This window comes from Biomphalaria glabrata, chromosome 7, assembly GCF_947242115.1.
Source record: "Biomphalaria glabrata chromosome 7, xgBioGlab47.1, whole genome shotgun sequence".
NCBI classification, from domain to species: Eukaryota; Metazoa; Mollusca; class Gastropoda; family Planorbidae; genus Biomphalaria; species Biomphalaria glabrata.
This window is the reverse complement of record NC_074717.1, coordinates 41,818,324-41,833,370: the sequence shown is the minus strand read 5'-3', so window position 1 is coordinate 41,833,370 and position 15,047 is coordinate 41,818,324. Positions and strand designations below refer to the sequence as shown.

Sequence of the window (15,047 nt, the reverse complement as noted above, 5' to 3'; positions counted from 1 at the left end):
GCTTTTCTTTTATCGATGTTTCTTATATTGTATTGCACTTTAGTACTGCCACTTCCTGACGCTTTCTTAATATGATGTTCATGGTTAAATATATTCCAAAAGTATTTCGAACATCTAATGGAAACTTAGAGCGGTGTAATGACTCATTTTATCCTTGTGATAGGTTGAGCAGGTTTTCCGTCTGCTTGTTTAGAAAGGTGGAGAACAAACAAATCGATAAAGTGAATGGAAAGAAGTTTCAATAAATGCATATGTTATCAAAGAAGAAAGTAAACGATAAATTAAATTATACAATAATATCAACACAACATGTATTTTGTTTTTTAAATCATAGTTCTATTAGTACATAATTTTAATATTATAAATGTGAATGTTAACAAAATGTTGTTGTTCCTCTTGTTACTGTTCTCTTTCGTTACATTTTCATCTTCAATAAATGACGTCATCATTTTAAATATATTCCTCGTTTTCCGTAAGGAGCCTGAAAATATATATTTTTTTTAATATATACATTTATTGAAAATCAATGTCTCCACTTTGATATTTGTTTTGTGAAAGGGGTCATTGCATTAGATTATTTCTTTCTGCAACCACGATTTGACATAAATATAAAAAATTACGCAAAATGCAGGGGCCTCCAAAGACGGAAAGCCCCCCCCCAGGTCCCCCAAATGATGTCGAATTCCTATCTACGCCCCTGTATGTGACTGAGTTCAGCGTACTTCTGGAATCTGCGTGTGTAAACATATTGCCGTGTGAATCGCTAGAGATACTGTCACAGGCTTACCCAGAATAGACTCACAAGAAGCTAATTATGATTTTGTAGTCATGAGAGAGAAATCAAATGTTTAGCTCAGTATAGCTCAATACGGTCAAGTACAGTGAAGTGCAGGAAGTACATTGAAGTACAGTGAAGTACTGTGAAGTACAGTGAAGTACAAAGCATTACACTGAAATATAGAGAAGTACAGTGATGGGCAGAACAGTAAAGTGAAGTGCAGAGTTTATTGAATTGTAGAGAAGTACAGTGAAGTGCTGTAAAGTACAGAGAGGTACAGTGCATTACCGAAAAGTGCCGCTAACTATGTACTGTCTTCTACACTACTTGTGCTCAGTGACAAATCGCTGGATTTTAAAGTAATTAAAAGTGCATGAAACTGACATTTGTAATGCTTTTATTTGTGTATTGAATGGCATTGTGATAGCAGAATAAATAATTAACTCTTTCTTTCCTAATTGGCGATGCCAACGTTGATTTGACCCCCATTAAACTAAATTGATTTTTTGGACTCATAAATGTATATTTGTGTGGTGTAAAAAAAAAGCATTTATTCCCCTTTAATTTGATACCAAATATAGCATTTTCTGATAAGCAAACAAAAAAGTTATAACAGTTTAACCATAACAGGAAAGTGAAATACAAAGGAGCAAAAGGAATATAGGAACCGGGAAAATAGTTACGGAGAGAAAGAGTTAACAGTATTTACATAATAGGTTCATGCAGCAGTTTCATGGAGCTGTGATATGGACTTACCCAACTGTGTCTTTCTTTCAGTTCTTTCTAAAAATGTGTTTAGAATGGAAATCATTGATAATTAGTTAATATACATTTTAATTATCATCCTTATACGTGAATTAATAAAGCAATTCACACAAAATTATGTGGAGTTGATAACGGTACCAAATAACTAATTTATTTTTTCAATATTAATGTTCCTGAAGGAAATGTGTCGATTAAATTATTCAGTTAATTCAATTACAATGGAGCATGTGAAATAGACAACTTATGTCCAAGTGGACGAAATTGGTTTTGTGAATTGGAGATTTTGACGACCAACTAATAAGTGTCAAGGATGCTAAATGAACCTCATTCACCAATCGTAAACAAACAACATTTAGCCACGTGAAAATATTGATAAAACAACGGAAAAAAAACGTCACGTGATACGGTGATAGCCATTGTGTATTACGTAATTTGTATAGAACAGTTAGATAATCACGTGGCTAAATGTTGTTAGTTTACGATTGGTGAATGAGCTCTATTGAATTTCAAAATTTGCCAACGAGATAAAAATTAAGAACCGAAACAACTTTATTCTGCGGCGCTGAAACGTGCACGAAACATCAGCTTATCATTAGTTAAAAACATGGCTGAACACTTATTTTGTTCACCGGATACCCCAAAATGCTTACTATTTATACGTTTACCACCATATATGAAAATTGCCAATACTTTTACATAATACTAGTGATAAAATGTCTACACTGTTATCTATTATGTAATTTACACAAACGTCAATTATAATTTTTTTTTCTGTTATATAATTTTTCTTCGTAAACAAAAAATGTCCTGAACATGTAACGAGTATACAATTGATGGTAAAATGGTATTTTAAACAAACTCTTACTCTCAACAAAAACCACGTCTTTGCACTTTCGTATTTCTCAGTTGTCTCTCTTTCTTAACATCTGCGTTACAACACACCATCTCCTATTTCATCATTCTTAACCCACCAATAGATCGTCTAACTTCTCATCATCGTCACCAAGGAAACACACACACACACACCACACACTCCATAACAAGGGTACAAGGATGTCATCCTCTTGTCTTTTGAAGTCAAAGTAAATTTCCTCTCTCAGACCTTGCGATTTATAGGGAAGATGATGATAAGGTCATATGTTTCTATGGCCAACGGTTAACGAAATGGGTGTCATGTGGCCAACACAACGACCGACCGCCTTTACTTTCCCAAACTTAAGTTAGGTACTCTTTAGTTGGGTAGACTCAGGGGCGCCCTTTAAGTCCGAAATTCAAAATTCCAGTCTTCACCGAGATTGGAACCCAGGACCTCAGGTTAAGAGGCCAAGCACGTAACCACTCGGCCACTCCCCCTCCTCTTTTGAATTAAAGCAGGTAATTTATGCAATAAGATATGAAGATGAAAATTAATCTTACCTCAGCGGGAACTCTTTTTTTTACTTCTAGTAACTCTCTCTGAAATGTAAATGTAAACTTTGGTTGAAAATAATGCTTTCATTGATCTATTATAAACCTATTAGGGTAAATTTTTACAATACAACATTTAAAGATCTCTTTTTGTCTCCGGCTTTGCATCTACTGTATAGGTAAAACTAAAAGTTTGCTCAGCAAATTACTTTTTTTTTAATTGATTTTGGATACAGCATCTTTGATGCTTGCTATAGCGTGCTCATAGCGCTAGGGTAGCACTTGCGCTTTGTGGCTAAACAAATAAAATTGTTAAGTTGTTGGTCCAATGTCTTTTGTAGACATGGGGAGGCTGTATCTGAAAGAAGGTTTCCAAGCTGCCTTTAGTCACTCTTCAAACTCAACTCAGCAGGAATCGGGTGTCGAACTCGATTTCACTTGGTAGGTTCCACTCGCGGAGACGTTTATTTTATTTCATTTTAAATATCTTTTTAAACATCCAGAATTCGTCAAGATGCTATCAATCGATAAAATACAATTCAACAATGAGCAGCGAGGTGCAAAGTTTATTTTTTTTAAATAAATCAATATTTTCATATCAGTACGATCAACACATTTACATCCAATAAGTCACAAAATAACAAATAATAATAATAAAACCTTTATTAGGTACTCCTTTGAAACCTTTCGGTCTAAACCTAAGATGATTTTAAGTTCATATGTTTCTATCGCCGATGATGGTTGAAGATGTCATGTGGCCAGCACAACGACCAACAGCCTTTAGTTCCCCGACGTATGTCAGATACTCGAGACCCTCTGCACGGAATCATAGCACTTTAGCACTCTACCTCCACGCCCTATAATATATTTCTCTTATTCCTTCTATTTTCTAATTTTCTCTTATTACTCTTATTTCTCTTATTTCTCTTATGTTCTCTTATTTCTCTTATGTTCTCTTATTTCTCTTATTTTTTCTTATTTCTCTTATTTCATTTCCTATATGTTTCTATCTTGTCATTAAACAGCATGTCAATAAGGGCACGAGAGCCTCAAATCTTGCAAATCCCTGGATCAAACCCCCGTGGTTATGTGCGATGCACTCATTTCCCTTTACAAGAGCACATTATACCTTACAGTTGTATTGGCAGTTAAGTATTAAATAATCAAAAACATAAATGAATCTTTAAAAAAAAAGCTTATTCAAGGGAAAGACATCAAAAATATATCTCAATATTTTAAGATGTATTTCCCCCTTTTTATATGAACCACAATTAATTTTTACTAATTTATTGAATAATTGTTTGTTGTTGTTGTTGTTGTTGTTGTTTTTTCAGCGATACTATATAGATAGAAATATGAATAATTGTGCAAAGTTTCAACTTGATCCGAGATTGGGAAGATGGAGAAATAGTGTGTACAAAATGTGTACCAGACAAAAGTAGTTGGTTGATAAATGCTTTTACAAAAGTCCATTAAAAAATTCCATTTCTTTGTGTCCTTATAGATCTATAGGGATAATACTAATATTGGCTATACCAAACACTTAATCATACTTACTAAATTATTCATGGGCTCCATAGTAACTTGTTCAATGTTCAAAATTAAAACAGACAAACAAACCATCAACACTAGAAGCTTCATGGTCGATGTCACTAATAGATCAATGTATGAATATTAATGGAATTCGATGACGTGTTAAATGGCATTACCAAATGGATATTTAAACATACGAGACTGGCAGATTTTATTAAATAAACCAAGACAAAAAAATGATATAGATTCGTTTACTTATGTGTATCTGCTTTGATATATACATATAAAATACCTTTACCTGTAATGGGCGCATAACAGTTCAGAGTGACACTGTGCTAAGTTATAAAAGATTACTGTCATGCGCAGCAGAGGTGCTATCTATTGTTTACCTTTTAGCGTACTAATCGTCATATATCGAGCACCAAGAAGTTTTTTTATTTTTTGTTTTGGGTCAAAGTGTCCTTAGTTTCTTTTGACAACAGTTCGGCATACAGTGATTTTGAGGATGTGTAAGCCGCTGTGTCATTGTTGCCCCTTTTAAGACTTAGTAGTTTAAAATGTTTTGCTACGGATCGAACTGTCGTTAGTGTCGCCGCTAATGGTTCTATAGATGGAAACAACAAGGTCTTCACTCTTTGCATTTTCATAGGGAGCTAGAGAAGGATATAGAACTGGAGCTAGAGTTTAGATGAGGCTATTTATAGAACTGGAGCTAGAGTTTAGATGAGGCTATTTATAGAACTGGAGTTAGAGTTTAGATGAGGCTGTTTATAGAACTGGAGCTAGAGTTTAGATGTGGCTATTTATAGAGCAGGAGCTAGAGTTTAGATGAGGCTATTTATAGAGCAGGAGCTATAGTTTAGATGAGGCTATTTATAGAACAGGAGCTAGAGTTTAGATGAGGCTATTTATAGAACAGGAGCTAGAGTTTAGATGAGGCTATTTATAGAACAGGAGCTAGAGTTTAGATGAGGCTATTTATAGAACTGGAGCTAGCGTTTACATGAGGCTATTTACAGAACTGGAGCTAGCGTTTACATGATGTTGTTTATAGAACTGAAGCTAGCGTTTATATGATGCTATTTATAGAACTGGAGCTAGCGTTTACATGAGGCTATTCCCCAACTGTAGAGTCGTGTCGTGTATATGGAAGATTGCCGTTGTAATGGGAGCATGTCGGTCGCGTCGCATTGATTTGAGGATGTTGAGTAATGTGAATGAAATATTTAATTACATGAGCGTTCCTGTCGTAGGCAAAGCATCATATATTGATTTATTTAAGAATAGTTATGCCATTAAATGTTATATTGCTATCATTCAATCATTTCACGTTGGTAGTTTCGGTATATCTACCTGTTGAGATGACAATTCTTTTTTTTTTTCTTGTTCGTTTAGCATCTGTCTATTCTTTTGTTACCCTGACCGGCCAAATACCAGAAGCCAGCTTATCAAAATGTGTTTTAAAAAATTCACCCCGACGATGATCATGCTATCTACTTATTATCTAGTTATACGAGATTATCATCCAGTTTACGTACTAGGTTATTATCCCTATTTCCTTATGTGCTAAGCATTAAATTACATTATTTTATAAGCATTCTTATTAACAAGATTAATTAATGTTTTGCATTAACGATATACAATTATAAAAATTTAGACACAAGTTCGATACTATTCTTAAATTCTATATATCTTTATATTTAAAAGCTAATTGTAAAAACTGTCAATAGCTGTAAATTAGTCCAGGTTCTTAAAACTTTGGCAGATTTATAGTGTTAAAATTGAAAACATACAAAACAAACCTTAAAACACACAGTGAAAAAATTAAAAAAAATGATGCTCACCTAAGTTCGCAGTGAGATAGCTTTCAACTTGCAGTAACCTCTAAATGCAAACTGCCAGCGTATAAAGCTTGGATATAAGTACATGGGATATAACTTTGATGAGCTGTTGAGAATTTAAACTGAGTTAAGCCGCATGTGTATGTTACCACCCGCATGTTTTTTTATTCTATTTTTACAGCTGTTTGCCATCGCAACAAAAAACATTGCTGTTAATTAGTCATTTTAAGCTTTGATGAGCAACGCTGATCTTAATGTTGGATACTCTCCTCACGTACACTTTACTGTTCGTATACAAAGGGTTAAATGTGCTCTTTTACTGAATCTAACACCATCAAGGTAATTGCTGTACTATAGACTTATATATTATATCTAGACTGGAAACCCTAACCCTAAATTCTTATTCGCGATTGATCGATTCACAGACCTATACATATATTTATTTGTATGTACGTAAACTCTTTCTTCAGGCTCTAAGGGAAGTCGCCCCCAATCAATCTTTTCTGTCTTAGAAAAGTAATGATCTTTAGTTTTCAAAGTTTAGAAATAATGCAAAATCATTTCTCAGATATTCATGCAAATAAATGAAACAAAGCCATTTCCTGTTTGTTTCCATTGAGATAATGTTTCAAAAATCCTAGATGGAAATAATTCATGTTGATTTAAATAATCTTTTGTACATTTAAATACATTGATTATCTAGATCTTTCTAAATTATGTATCTAAAATAATAATTATGAGACGAGAGTACTCTTATTTTTGGTGTTCAATTACTAGATCTAGATCTAAAAAATAAATTATATGTTACATAGGTTATGGTTGAAAAACAAATAACTTCACTTATTTTAACTACTTTACAAAACAACGCCTTGATCCAACTTTCTACAAAATGTTCACGACATTTTTTGTAGTGTTAAAAAATCTCCATGTCCAGTCTAGAAATAGTAGATATAAGTCTATGTGCAGTACCTTTCAAAAAGTGCCTCATCCCTCTCTCTGTTAAAAGTAAAAAACGAATAAAGCGCATTTCAAAAGAAACAGTAAAATATGAAGTTCTGTGTATAGACCTTTAGATCCATGGGGGAGATGATAGAAAGGTCGTCTAATTTTATGGCCGATGGTTAAAGAGGTTGTCGTGTGGTCACTAAAACCGCCTTGAGTCTCTCCTCATCGTACGTGACTGGAGCGATGGCTGAGTGGTAAAGCATTTGGCTTCCGAACCAGGGGTCCTAGGTTCAAATCCTGGTGAAGACAAGGATTTTTAATTCCATGATTTAGCTCTACCTTAAGTTGTGGAAAAGCAAAAGCAGTAACTTGTTGTGCTTGCCACATGACACCCCAGGGGCGTAACTAGGGATTTGGGGGCCCGGGGGGATTGACCTCTTTGGGGGCCCCTTGCATTTGACATTCGACATATGACATGAGATAATGTACGCAAAAATATATAAGCCCCAAATCAAATTGGTTCAGTATATCAGTAAACTTAACAAAAAGTAATCATCAAGACTCTTTTAATGAATAATACCGTTGTTTATTAGTTAAATAATGCACAAGTGACACATCTCAATTGATATTGCTTCACGTCGTGCATTCTGTGCAGCAAAGAAATCTATAACATCATCTACATCGATACTTTGAGCACACGTAATTCCCATATGAAGCCTGTTTCCTCAATATGTCTATTGGTGATTGTATTACTGGTTTGTTGATAAAAAGTGCTCGTGCATCAATGACATCATTGAAAAAGCGATTTTCCATTTATTTCATCATATAAACAGGAAAAATAGCACAGTTAGTCATAAGCGTGTCTTTATCTAACAGGTGTCTTGGTTCAAGAAGAAACCCAAAGGTATCCATTTTCTTTCCAGCCTTTGGAATCTGCCCTTCATCTCCATATGAAATCTGTCCAGCATTTCTGTCGCAACACGTTTGAATGGCAGTTTTATTGACAGTCCTACATTAGAACTCAACTTCCCATCAAGTCTTTTCTTTATTCTGATTGTTTTGATTACATGGAATCCATAGTATTCACTACCTTCTTTTGCTTTTTCGATGGATTGGGTTTTTGTCAGTTTCTCATCCTTTTGCAGAAAGCATGAAAGGGTACTAATTTCTTTAGCAGCTTCCCATATATGCAGTCCAGACTTTTGTAGTTTCTTCTGAACTATATTAATTGGGCGCAGGAACTTTGATCAGAATTCCAGATAGGCAAAACATTCTTAATTTTCCACTGCATGAAGAAGATTCTGTGCTAATATTATAATGGTATTACGTCATTGTTGGTTGTTTATATTTTGTGCGAAACCAAAAGGATTCAGAGCATACAAAAGTGGGAAAGATCCACATTTCGTTATGCTCGAGTATAGAAATACTCCGATAAGTGGACTGCTGTATTCACCATTACAACTGCTCACGAGTAGAAGACTCAGGGAATCATTCCAACTGATCCCGAACTATTGAAACCATCGGTAGCTGAAAATGCAGTGACATTACTCAACGAACGACAGATGAAAAACAAAGTGAAATACGATGCAAAAGCAAGACTACCTAAAGATTATTCTGTCGGAGAGTTCGTCTAGGTCAAACAGGCAGAAAGCAGTTGTCATAAAAAAAAACATTCAGCACCCAGATCTTACATCATAAAGACAAACGATGGAAAAACATACAGAAGAAATCAACGCTTTTTACATAAGAGTTTCGATGAAGACATCTCTGGGTACTATGATACTGATGAAGACAATGAACTGCAAACTGTTGGAACTAACGAAACAGACAGTTATATACCAACGTCTAGAAAACTTGTTGTGCCAGTCAAGACAACCAGAAGTGGACGAATTGTTAAAGTTCCTAGTAGACAGGGCCGGCCTTAGGCCACTGCAGCCTATGCGGTCGCAGAGGGCCCCGCTCTTTCATAGGTCCCGCGCTAATTCTAAGTGTACATTATTAAATTAAACCATTATAACGTATATAAAATAACAGGGTTTTCGCGACCTAGTGATTTTCCAGGGCCACCAGGAAATCTCATGAAAAGGCAAAATATACGATAAAGTCCTGAACTTTTTTTGAATTTATTCAAATCTCCTAAAGAATAGACGAAATTGACATTTTGGGTGCCTATAAATAAAAAGTGGCATTGTGAGCTTTCACTTGATACAAATTTATTGCAAAGACGAAAGTAGGCCTATTTTCTAATTTTAAAAAAAAATTGAAATTATGCTTATCCCTACCCAGGCTAGGCATAGGGCCCCGCTAATGCTAGGGCCGGCACTGCAAGTAGTTATCACTCTTAAGAACTTTAAAAGGAAGGGTGTGATAATAACTTCAAAAGGATGTGCTAATATTATATGATATTACGTCATTGTTTTTTGTTTATGTTTTGTGCGAAAGCAAAAGGATTAGATGGAAATAAAAAGACAGTTTCCATTGGATTGAGGAAAGATGAATAGAGGGATAATAACTCGAGTGTGAAGTTTAATTCTGAAATTATAGACGCCACACCCGGATAATGGACTATTCTAGCATTATTAAGAATAACTTTTAGATCTGTTATACAATATTCTGTAAATTTAGCTTCAAGTTTAATTAGTGTAGCCATAAAATACTCGCCATTTAGATCTATTATTAGTAAAGGTAACAAGATACCTGGAATTCGCTGTATATCAATAATATCATGCAGTTTTATTCGTGGCAACAAAGTTTAAAATGTAAGACTAACTTTTTAAAAAACTTGAAATGTTGAAAAAAAAAGACACCCGTTGACACTATTTGTCAATCAAATATATTAATTTATGTATTTACAAATAAATTTCGGACACCCATTTGGGGGCCCCCCCAAGGTGGGGGCCCGGGGGGATTTTAAAATTCTCCCCCCCATCCCCCCCCCTTAGTTACGCCACTGTGACACCCTCGTTAACCGTGGGCCAGATGACCTTTACATCATCAGCGCCATAGATCGCAAGGTCTGAAAGGGGAACTTTAATTTAAAAAAATATTTATAGTAAAGAAGTACATTTAATTTGTAAAGATAACAAACTCGGACATATTTTTACTAGGAGGTTTAAGAAAGTAAAGACTCTTAGCTATAGTTTATGTAGCGTATACGCAAAACAAGAAATTACACTCCCCTTCCCAAATACAAAATTGTAGTGGTTAAAAAATATTTTCACGATATACATATAGAGTTATACAGCGATAAAAGTTCCCCTTTCAGACCTTGCGATTTATGGGGCGGATGATGTAAAGGTCATTTGTTTCTGGGGGCCCTAACTAATGTCAACTAATTATAGCTGGGCGGAAATGGAGACGCGCTAACATCCTGAAAATTCAAAATCCCAGTCTTCACCAAGATTCCAAACCGGAAATCTCGGTTTGGAAGTCAAGCGCTCTACCACTCAGCCACCGCGTCCCCAAATACAGTGATAGCGAATGAAAATATACTGCAGCAAAAAAAGAAACTGTCTGATCCCTCTACGATATGTCTTGTTATTTCACGGCTCATGGGTCTTTGCGAGACATTAGTTTCTAAACATGGTAATTACAATTCTGTTAGCAACTTGTTCTACTATGATACTGAAACATCAATGCGCCTTATTAATCTTTTTACCATAGCCTCGTTTTGAGCCAAGGCAGCCATGACACATCTAACGTAAATGTTGACCTCAATTCATTAGGTTGATAATAATAATCTATTAGAGTAATCTTCAATTCTAATTTATTCTGGATTATTAAAAAAAACAAAAACAAGAAGTACAAAGTCCCTGTGGCTTTAATGTTAAAGCATAGTTTAATGCATCTGATGGAGTCTTAATCGTGAGTTCGATACATGGTTTGGACCCAATTCTTTTTTAAGTAATTTTTTTTTAAGCTTTTGTAATGGAGGTATTGTCTTTTTAAAAAGGAATTTCTAAAATGTTTTTCTTAGTTTCATTTTTAATGTAAGCTTTTCAATTATAATTTAAACTGTATTCGTTAGTGAAAACTGTACTCCTACCTACACTGAATGATGGGGGCTTAATTAAGAATTCTAGCCTATGAATAAATGCTAGAGAAAAATGATTGGTGTCAGATACCGTGATAAAAGTAAAGAAATGAGTTGTTTTTACTTTTACAAGTAAAAATTCAGGCTGGATAAAGGAGGACGTCTTCAGTACTGTCAAGAGACGATAGCTGAGCTGGTGCAGTCATAAGTCATTCTTCTGGTCAGGGGTTCTTAACCTGTGGGTCGCTACCCCCTTGGAGGTCGATTGACGATTTGCCAGGGGTCGCCTAAGACCATCGAAAATATGGATTGTTATTGTCTACTCTTCTATTGCTATATGTGTGTTTTTTCTTTTTTTTTTGGAGTGGGTCGCGAAGAGTGGGGGAATATAAAAAGGGGTCGCCGAGCTTAAAAGGTTGAGAACCGCTGTTCTAGGTACAGTAAAGAAAGCATGAAGAATAGCTGACAGTAGACAACATACTGTAGAAAGTCACCTCTTGCATGATATGAGACAAGGATATGAGAGAAAGAGAGAATGAGAGAGAGCTAGAGAGACAGAGAGAGACAGAGTAAGTGTGAGAAAAAGAGAGAGAGATCCTGCTGTTTTTACGTTTAGGGAGTCTTCGGTACTGCAAGTGATGCATAATGTCTTCAGTGGGTCCCATCTCGGTGTCAGCAAGACTCAGTTTTTACTGGTTTCGGTACCGGCGATACTAACGGCTTATGAACGCTATAAAAGGGGCGAGTCTAAGCTACCAACCACAATATTAGTAAAACTGTGGAGATAGAGGAACGCATCAAAATACGCTCGTTCCTCCATATTGCGCCCAATTTGAGTAAATTAGCTTTGCTCAACGAAAACCGAAATCCCGTTAAAAGGATAAGTACTTGCCCTCCGTGGAGGAGATTTCCAGCCCCACAAGTTAACATGTCCCTTATAGGGGAGGAGGAAGCCACCAAGAAGCGATAAACACCTGCCATGCTCCAAAATTTGACATCAGCTACACTTAAATCCTACCCATCAGTTGCCATTTTCTGTTATACCGATGGGTCGGTATTGAAGGACCCTGATAGATCTGGGTATGGGGCCCTTATAGTATACCCAGACCGAACAGAACCATACCTGCACTCTGGACAATGCGGCTTCGCTGCATGCTCCATGGACGCCGAACTAACAGGGATAACTCGGGAATTCGAGGCTATTAAAGCCCAAATGACCGACCCAACATGAAACTGGTGCTACTGTGATGCTAGTCATCGACTCTCGCTCGTCTCCTAGCTATGGGTGGCGGCGGGGGAGGGTCGCCCGTAATAGAAGTCGGCGCCTCAGATAACATGTTTCGAGCCATTGGCGCTGTCGTTTTCATGCAGTGGTCGCCCTCACATTTCGGCTTTAGGAGCAAAATGCCTCAGACGTCCATTCACGTCGAAGCACCAAGCACGTTTTTACAAGAGCAAGCTACGCCAGAAATCCGAGCACTCATTATGAGAAGTGGTTAAAGTCCTGGGAAGAATCCGACAGAACCCTTGGTGTCCGGAAGCATATGCGTCACCCAGATCGCGTCGATTCATGGTGGCGGTCGAGGAGGTCAGAAAAAGCACAGTGCAGGATGGAACATTGTCCTGATGGGGTATACTTGTCGTGACAACGCAGCCCCAGATGTAGGCCTATAAATAAAATACATTATGTAATCCTACGCAAACATGCGTTATCAAACTTTATATATTTTGAAGAGAAGTAGGCTTACACCTATAATGACAAATGGGCATAGCCGTGGGGGAGGGGGGGGGGTTTCAAACCATCACTTGCTTCAGACCTCATTGCCTGAAAGAGAAACTTTACTTACTGCTCCAGTGCTGCCAACTTAAGCAAAATACAGTCACCAAATGAGCGTAGCTAAAAGCGGTTGTGTGGTTACCCCCCCCCCTCCCGGTTCCAATGCAAAAACTAAAGCAAAACTTTAGTGACCATTTTTTACCTGTCGATGGACTCCATTAATTAAGTGCAGTGAATAGCAGATTTTTTTTATTTTTTTTTTATTCTTTAGCGGAAGAGTAGCTGGCTAATTGCACTGTAGATACCTCAGAATATGCTTTTTTTTTTTAAGCTTAAAATAACGGAAATAATGATTGGATCCGGGGCGAAGCCCCGGTTCTTGCTGGAGGAGCTTACAGCGCTCCCCAAGACTCCTTAGCTGTCATTAGCTGTGAGCATTGTCTATCTACTAATTAAAGGAAGAGTTTATTATAGGGTCGAAAAAAACTTTTAAAGAATGAAAGGTCAGAATGTAATGAAGATTAATTACATACACATATACAGGCGGGTAAAAAAAAATCCCACCTCCGACACCGAAAAAATCCTGGCTTCGCCCATGATATGACATGCCATTTGTGGGCCGGTTTATATGGTAATGCCCGGGCTGATTTTGAAACCCAGTCCGCCCCTGATTGTGGACTTCAGAAAATGCTGTTTTTTTCTCTCTAGGCCTGTAACTGATAGTATGAAGAGATGTTTGAGTCTTAAGGTGTCTAATACCGAACACAGTTTGTAGGAAGATTAAAGGTTGAAACAAAATAATAAAAATAACCATTAAAAAAGGAGGGATGGGTGTCACGGCCGAAATATAATATACATTGAATTGAGAAGCCCAAGAAAAGTCATATACTGTACGAAGGACTAACATTTTTTTGTTATTGTTGTAAATTTTTTTACCGGGGAGTGGGGCGGATAAGTTAAAGTGCTACTAGATTTAACAAGCCCAAAATATGAATGCATGTATGTGCCTGAGGAGCATTATGAAAGGGGTCTTTTTAATTAAGTCTAAAGTCTATGTCCGAGAAATTACGATGTGAAGGATAAAAAAAAACAAAATGGGGGATCCAGAAAAAGAGAGAGAGAAAGAGAGAGAGAGAAAGAGAGAGAGAGAGAGAGAAAGAGAGAGAGAGAAAGAGAGAGAGAGAAAGAGAAAGAGAGAGAGAGAGAAAGAGAGAGAGAGAGAAAGAGAGAGAGAGAAAAAGTAAGAGAGAGAGAGAAAGAGAGAGAGAAAGAGAGAGAGAGAGAGAGAGAAAGTAAGAGAGAGAAAGAGAGAGAGAAAGAGAGAGAGAGAGAAAGAGAGAGAGAGAGAAAGAGAGAGAGAGAGAAAGAGAGAGAGAGAAAGAAAGAGAGAGAAAGAGAGAGAGAGAGAGAGAGCGAGAGAAAGAAAGAGAGAGAGAGAAAGAGAGAGAGAGAGAAAGAAAGAGATAGAAAGAGATAGAGAGAGAGAGACAGAGAGAGAGAGAGAACTAAAGAAAGAGCGGGCAGTAAAATTTCATTGTAACAGAAACACTCATTGAAGGGCCAAAAAAGAATGTTGCCAGTTTTTTACAATTGAAAGCATGAACAGGAAAAAGATGGAGGTGTTCCGGTCATAATAAACAATATAAAGCCAGGGAATAAATCAACGGGCTTAGCCGGTGTGTACTGCTAGACATTATATAGTACGATGTAATGTAGACAATTTTGTAAAATACAATGCGTAATTTTCTATGAAAAATAACTGCTCCCACCCTGTGGTCTAGTGTGTATGGGGGGGGGGGGGGGGGGATCGCCTCTACCGCCCCATCCCACACCCGGATCCGCCAGTGGTGGACACAGATCTCGAAAACGGCTCTAACAATTTTCCTAGAAATTTAACAGTTGTGTATACTTTGGAAAAAATCATTTCTAGCTAATTGTCCATACTTGGAAAACTCTGGTTTGACCGAT

General features: G+C 36.8%; 1 long non-coding RNA gene across 1 annotated transcript; it reads right to left on the bottom strand.

Moving 5' to 3' along the window:
• Positions 1–314: 314 nt before the first annotated feature.
• On the bottom strand, positions 315–6,406 carry LOC106072765 (uncharacterized). Its single transcript, XR_001218650.2, has 5 exons — positions 6,328–6,406; positions 4,508–4,602; positions 2,960–2,998; positions 1,535–1,561; positions 315–481 (listed from the first exon to the last, which is right to left on the bottom strand). It is a non-coding gene; the product is annotated as an uncharacterized LOC106072765 (long non-coding RNA).
• Positions 6,407–15,047: the final 8,641 nt, after the last annotated feature.